The sequence below is a fragment of the Aplysia californica genome, unplaced genomic scaffold (genome assembly GCF_000002075.1).
Source record: "Aplysia californica isolate F4 #8 unplaced genomic scaffold, AplCal3.0 scaffold00390, whole genome shotgun sequence".
NCBI classification, from domain to species: Eukaryota; Metazoa; Mollusca; class Gastropoda; order Aplysiida; family Aplysiidae; genus Aplysia; species Aplysia californica.
The window spans coordinates 160,820-168,342 of NW_004797660.1; positions in this window are offsets into that span (position 1 = coordinate 160,820).

The following is a 7,523-nucleotide window of genomic DNA, read 5'->3' on the forward strand; positions in this document are numbered from 1 at the left end:
AGAAGTCTTTACAGAGAATCGGGCTTACTCTGTTCACCTCTCTAGCTTCAACAGCACAAAGTCTGCTTCGACTATCAAGACACTCCAGAAATGGCCAATCACAAGAGCGTGACAAACATACAAAAAAAAGTAGAGGAAAATGACGATGGTTAGGATAAGGACAGAAAAAGCTGTTGCAGTTTGCGCATAGTTATGGGCATGCCATTAATGAATTGGCCCATTTACAATTCGACTGTGCATAAGAACATGTTAATATCCCCTCTTTGGGAATGGTCTAAAGACACTTCAGTCAGTAGCACGGCTGTGGGATAAAAGAGGAGAGGCGCCTCAAATCAGTCTGAACCTGCTGTAGCTTAGCGCGTGTTTACCATCTCGTCCCACGCACCAGGTCTTATCTTTTAACTCCCTACATTATCTAAGACCATTGAGAGAACCCGGCCTCGCAGGGGTCATAGCGCGAAAGTACAGCATGCCGTCATTTCAAGGGAAAGAGGTCGTGCTCAACATACGTCATAAATCATGTCTCGTCTCTTGGTAAACAGAGCCGTAGTCAAACACTTACTAATGTTGGAGAGTGGATATCGGGCGACAGACATTCAGGCATTTGAGCTGCCTATTCTTTTGGAAGCTCTCGGGATCTGTTGACGCCGCCGAGACACGCATGGCTCTACCCGTCATTTCAACCTGACGTCCTGCCTCGCTGACTTCATCTTCCTAGTGACGCCACAGCGCGAGAGAGACAGCTCATAGCAGGACGCGATAAATCTACAACAGACCCAAACTCTTAACGGTAGGTTCACAACGTGGTGGTTGACTTTGAAAAGTTAAAACCCAACTTACCCAAAAAAGATTACAGGGACAGGAAATTAGTATGTACCACCTTCTCAATCAGGTGATACAGAAGATTTTTTCACAGTCGAGTGCATTCTGTATGTCTACAAATTTTGAAGAGAGCATGATATAAATATTTTCCAGAAGAAATATAATAATAACAATAATAATAATAATGATAATAATAATAATAATAATAATAATAATAATAATAATAATAATAATAATAATAATAATAATAATAATAATAATAATGTGCTAGTTATTTTCCTTTTTTGAGGGGGAGGGGGGGGGGGTTAAAATGTGGCTTTTGAGGTTGTTGTTTTTAATGGGCCGCTGAATTACACTTTTAAATGGTTTCATAATATGTTTCCTTCGATTATAAAATCTAAGTACATGTATACCATTCATGTCGTCTCATGCGCTTTATTTGCACAAGCAACCGCCAATTCACGCGTAAAGTTTCCTCGCTCTTTTCAGAAGCTGAAAAAAAAATAGCTTTCAGAGCCAAGACTTTACAACCTTGAGAAATATATCAACACAGCCTGCTAGTGTATTATGTTGGTTGAACTTTCTTCCGGGCTCTCTTTTTGAACACTCTCACTCTTTCACTCTCTCACTCTCTCACTCCCTCTTTCATTATCTGACTCTCACTCTCTCACTCTCTTTCTCCCTCTCCCTCTTTCACTTACTTTCTCTCTCTCTCTCATTATCTCACTCTTTCACTCTCTCTCACACACTCTCTCTCTCTCTCTCTCCCTCTCCCTATCTCATTATCTCTCACTCTCTCTAGCTCTCTCTCGCTCTCACTCTCTCACTCTCCCCCACTCTCTCACACTCTCTATCCCCCCTCTCCCCCCCTCTCTCTCTCTCTCTTATTCTTTTTTTCAATTTCTCTCTCACCCAGTACCTCCAATTGTCAACCCCACCGTATTTTCAGAACGACTGAAGCTATTCGTGTCTTTAGTGCTGCGTATAATATAAACATAGGCCAACTATATTAAACTCGGGGGACAGTTGCTCTTGCTCAAAGTCCCAAGCTTGGAACGGAATGATTTGAGCATTTATAATTATGATGGTTCTCCCTTTTCACTAGGTCCCGTGGAAATCGACGTAAATTGGTCGCTTTTAAGGACAAGCGGGCTATCCCGAAAAATACTGTTTTGAGAAAATCGAAGTTAAAGTTTTTGTATCCTTATTCCATCTCTTCGAAAGACACGGAGAGTTTTCTCTGTAACCAAACAACTATACACACCAATGAAACCAACTTCTCCTATAGGTAGGGCAATGTCCACTTTTGGTGTAGGTCAAGGTATCTGGAAACCCCCGAGATCCTTAAAAGCGACCAATTCAGAGCCTCAAACGTTTCTCGGTTTAAAAAAGGATAAACCTAATAATATACATGGTTAGGATCTTTGGCAGACTGTAAGGGGAATATTTCAGCTCCTTTCAATTGGCTTCTTCTTAATTTTTTTTTGGGTAACGATACAATTTTCCCATGGGTGATACATACGTCTTTTTAGTTTTAGTAGAGGCTTTACGGCTCTCGCCTGCATAAGGTCATATGAGCGCCAGAAGATTAAAGGTGTTACAAGAGAGTAACAAACATAAAAAAGAAGAAGCGGAGATAAGGACGATAGATGTTTGATAGGAAAGAAGGAGCAGACCATACCAGAGCACGCGTCAACCACCTACTACGGACGTCTGACGGAAGAGAGTGATGTTAGCTGCACAGCAATATTGTCTTTGCCCATGTCTAAATTCTGGACGTTGTCTTTGATGCGTGCGAGCGCCAGAAGCCTCAGATAGGATTTTTACTACTACTACTACTACTACTAATAGATTGGATTTATATAGCGTTTTATTTGATACGAGTATAAGCTCTGGTCGCTTTACATCAATCACATGATCATTGAGCAATTCACACAAGATAAATTATTTCACAATAATAAGAAAAACCAGTTCAACAACATAACGAAGAACTTTCGCAATCATACGTTAATTATATACACGTAAGGCCAGCAGTAAAACCAAAACATATCAGTACTCACTAACACACAATAACTAAAAATGAAATAATTAATTACGACACGACATTTATTGTCACTATGGTTTGAAATACCAACTATAAAACATTTCGCGTTGCAACGCTCCTTAAGAAAGAATGGTGGGTGATTGGTGGCTGCTCTGGTACTGTTTGTTCCTTCTTTTCTAACAAACATATATCGTCCATATTATCTTCCCTCCTTCTTTTTGTGTTTGTTACAGTCTTGAAACACCTCCAATCTTCGATACCTATATGCCCAGGTTATGTTGCGAACGCCTAAAACTCTTACTATACTTTTTAAAAGGGAAGGAATGAGTATAAAAAAACAGCTATATATAACACAAGCAGACACTTTGACCACACGAGAGGAAAGCAATAAAAAAAAAATTAGCGTAACGATTGACACGGTCAGAAGAGCTTACATGCGTGCCTAAAATAAATATTATTATGTTGCGTAAGTAAGTTAATCAATTAGGTGTGCGTGCAATGTGTTGATTTCATGGTTCTGTAGTCTAAACCAATCAATTGCTGTTTTCCCCTCCAGAAGTAGCAAAAAAGTATCATCATCATCACAAATGTCTCCCCCCCCCCCCCCCCCGACAGGGTATAGGCCACATACAAGCTCCAGCAAAAAAAAAAAGAAGAAGGAAACTGCCTACAATTTCAATAGGCTGCTTTTGTTTCTTTTTAGACTTTTACCCCCCCCCCCCCCACACACACACACATCATAACTTGTGTTGTTTCTCCCATGTCTTACTTTTCCACACCGTTACAGATTGCATCTGGCTATTTTGGATTAAAAAAAAAGAAAGCTATGACGGGCAAAGTCAAACAAGAAATCGGTCAGATAAAATCACGGTGTTTCCGGAACACCACACAGCTACTGGGTGAAAGAGTCCAAAGAACAAAGGCGGCGTAGTAATTAAAGTCGCTGGTATTTTACTTTCGTCCCGTCAGTAATTTGTCTGTCTAGTGTCACGTGACGCGTCACGTCAGTTGTTACGTGATTGTGAATACGTGCGGGTTCAGAGCTCTCTGGTTCAGAGTGGGTATCGAGGCTCGGCTCAGTCCAGAGTTGTGTTCTTGGAAAAGGTACTTCACGCCAAAGTCCCATATTTTGGCTAGGATCTATCAGAGATGGGCGCTTATTCGCAGGTTCTGCCTCTTTAATTTTAGTACACGTTTTACGGCGCTCGCAACTGCATAAGGTCATATGAGCGCCAGAAGATTAGAGAGAGGTGTTACATGAGAGTCACCAACATATGAAAGAAGAAGGGGAGAGATAAGGACGATACGATAGATGTTTCATAGGAAAGAAGAAGCAAACCACACCAGAGCACCCGCCAACCACCCATTGGTTCTGCCTCTAAAGAATAACCTAACAGTTAATCAAAAATTCCCCTAAAATTCTATGTATTTCTTTACATACTAGTATTAATGTATTTATGCTTGCCAAAACATGGGGAAAACATTAGACTACAAAATATAACCAGTTGTAAAGCAACAGTTTTCAATGATATTCTTACATCAATTTCCGCTTAAAATGTACAGAGAAATAAGCAACAAATAAATCACAATGATACGTCTGTTCTAACACTAAACGTTCATATTGTAGGTTTTTAGTGAAAAAATCTCTTTCGTATCTGAGCTTTCTGATGCCATAATATTTTGGGCATGTCTAGTTATTGGTATCATCTAGATGATTGTTCACTTGTCTTGCTTTGGATGAAAAAAAACCTACAGATATATATTTAATGAAATAGATATCAGAGATATTTGCCATTGAAGGCGGTGAGGGTTGACTGATGTTAAAAGAAAAATGAGCAAGAAAATAGCGAGAAAATAACGAGAAAGCATCGAGAAAATTGGTACCAAAGTTGAATGACCCCCAAGGCCTCAGTGTCCTTGGAAACTGTAAGTTAACATTTTTGTGCATTTAATTAACCTTCATCCCAAAAAATAAATAAATGAATAAATCACACACTAATTCGTTTTTAAAAGAACGTATAGGATGTCGACCTAAAAGACTAATTTAAAAAAATACTTGCCCAGAGAGTTGAACAATACTTGTTTCTTCGATTTTATTGGGGTTTTCTAACGAGCGTCTGATTTCACCACGATGCCACGCAAATACGTTTTTTATCTTTGGAAGAGCAGAGTTCGTCAACTTTGAACACAGTTAGGGAACTATTGCCCTCTCTCCTCATCAAGTACTGCACTTAACCGAGTTAGAGTCCTCGGTGTATTGTCCGACATTGTAAACCTTCTTCGTTATTTTTTTAAAGATTACACGTCCTCGCAACTCCATACGGTCATATGAGCGCCTAGGGGTGGATAGCAACACAGAAGTCCAAACGGGGGATCAGACATACTCCGCTCACCTCTCTAACCTCAACAGCACTGACAAAGTCTGCTGCAACTATCAAGGCACCCCCCCCGGAAATAGCAGTTCACAAGAGAGTGTCAAACATACAAAAGAAGTACAGGGAAAATGACGATAGTAAGAATGAGTAAAGAAAAAGCAGTAGTTCCCCCCTATGTTGTTCCGGCACAGTATGAGCATGACATTGATAAATCAGCCCATTTACAATAATAATAATAATAATAATAATAATAATAATAATAATAATAATAATAATAATAATAATAATAATAACAATTAATAATAACAATAATAAATAGCATTTGTATTGTGCATGTCTCACTCGAAAGCAAGCTCTATGCGCTTTACACTATATTATTAACCCAGCAGACCATAGAACTGTCAGAAACATTCTCAGCTTCCCGGGAAGCATACAGTGCAAGCAGCCCAAACACTAGCAAACTGACAAGATTTTTCACTGTCTTTAGCTGGGTTCCCACCTGGGTGAAGTGAGGAAAATTATTGTAAAGTACCTTTCCCAAGGACACAACGTCGGGCCCGCGGCTCGAGCCCCCGAACCCTCAACCTCACGATTACGAGTCCGGAAGCCTAACCATTAGGCCAACGAACCCCCCCCCCCCCCCCCCCTTTCGGGAATGGCCTAAAGACACTTCAGTCAGAAACGTTCTTCGCCCTCACCACACAGTCGAGATCCTCAATGAGGCAGGCTGCTGCTTCGGTCCTGCCTCCCAGGGCTATCCTGAGCTGAGTGGGACATTCAAACGGATACATTATTTAAACTTCTTGGAGCCCCACACCCGGTTTAAGAAAAAAATATTTCTTTTCTTTCTTTTCTTCTTCTTTGTCATGTCGGGATTTCTTTTATTTGTAGTTGTAAGCATGCGTATTACACAGACAATATTAATCTTTCTGCTTTCTTATTAAAACCGTTCGAAGGCTCTCGTGGCCTAAGGGTTAATGTGTTGGCCTCTCATTCAAAGGTCCCGTTTTCGAATCCGGGTCACGACGGAAAAAAAAATTCTCAAAAAATTGTCTCCTTTCACCTCCTTTCCTGCTCTCCAGAAATGTTCTATCGCCTGCTTTCGTCTCCATTTTCTGCCCCCACACCATCACTTCCTTTACCACCTTCTCCGGGCTCCTTACTCTTTCTGCAGCCTTTCTACTGCTACTCCTTGACTCCTTCTTATTGCTGTCTTTCATCAACGCCAATGATCTTCTGGTAGGGAAGATCCACACCTAGCCTTCTTTGACAAGGGCAAAAAATCTCGAAGGTCCCGTGTGCAAATTGCGCACGTTAAAGATCCCTTGATGATCTAAAATCGATAAGAGTAGGCTTCGGCCACCACTCGGACAAAATTCAAAACTTCCTACCTACTGAAAATGTTTAAGGTGTCCCGTGCGCTCATATGACCTTGTACAGTTTCGAGAGCCGTAAAACACTTACAAAAAAAATAAATAAAATAAAAACGCTTATATTTGCCGGAAAAAGGGAAGGGTAGACACACAGACACAAAAAAGGCACCTTATCGCAAACGAAATACCTGACAGCTTCTAATCTTGTTCAATTAACTCGGAGACGTCATAATATAGCGGTAATCACAGCCTCACCCACCCACCCTCTCTCTGGTTTTAAAAAATCTATAGTGTCACGGCGCTTTGGAATCAAGCGCTCGTCAATTTTTGGGCATGTGGAGTTATTGGCATTATCTGAAATCTGATGTATTTGCTTCCAATGAAATAGATACCCATCTATCTTTAATAGACGTATGATATTTGCGATTGAAGGAAGTGAGGTTACCAGGTTTCAATTGTGAAATTAGAAGAGAAATGGCCGCTAAAGTTTGTTAAGTCGAAGAGCTAAAAAGAGCAAATTACATATTAATTCTGTGCCTTTAATCAATGTTTTTCAGCAAAATTCTCTTGGAAATGTGCTTTTATATGAACATAAAAGAGTTGAGCCAACAAATACAAATAAGATAAACATTTCCAACTGGCTGAAAAATGCCCTTTTTTCCGATTTCCTTATTTTAACGAGCGTCTGATTTCACCACGATGCCTCACAATTATTATTCTGCAACTTCTACTCTGGCCTCCTTGTGCCTGGCAAAAGTCAAAAGTGCAGTCACGCCAAAGTTCATGTCCGGATATTGACCTACTTCCTGGTGTCTCCCAATGAGAGCTGAATGTATACCGGTGGGTGTGTCTGTGTATGTTGGTGCGTATGTGGGTGTGTGTGGGGGTGTGTGCGTGTGTGTATATGAG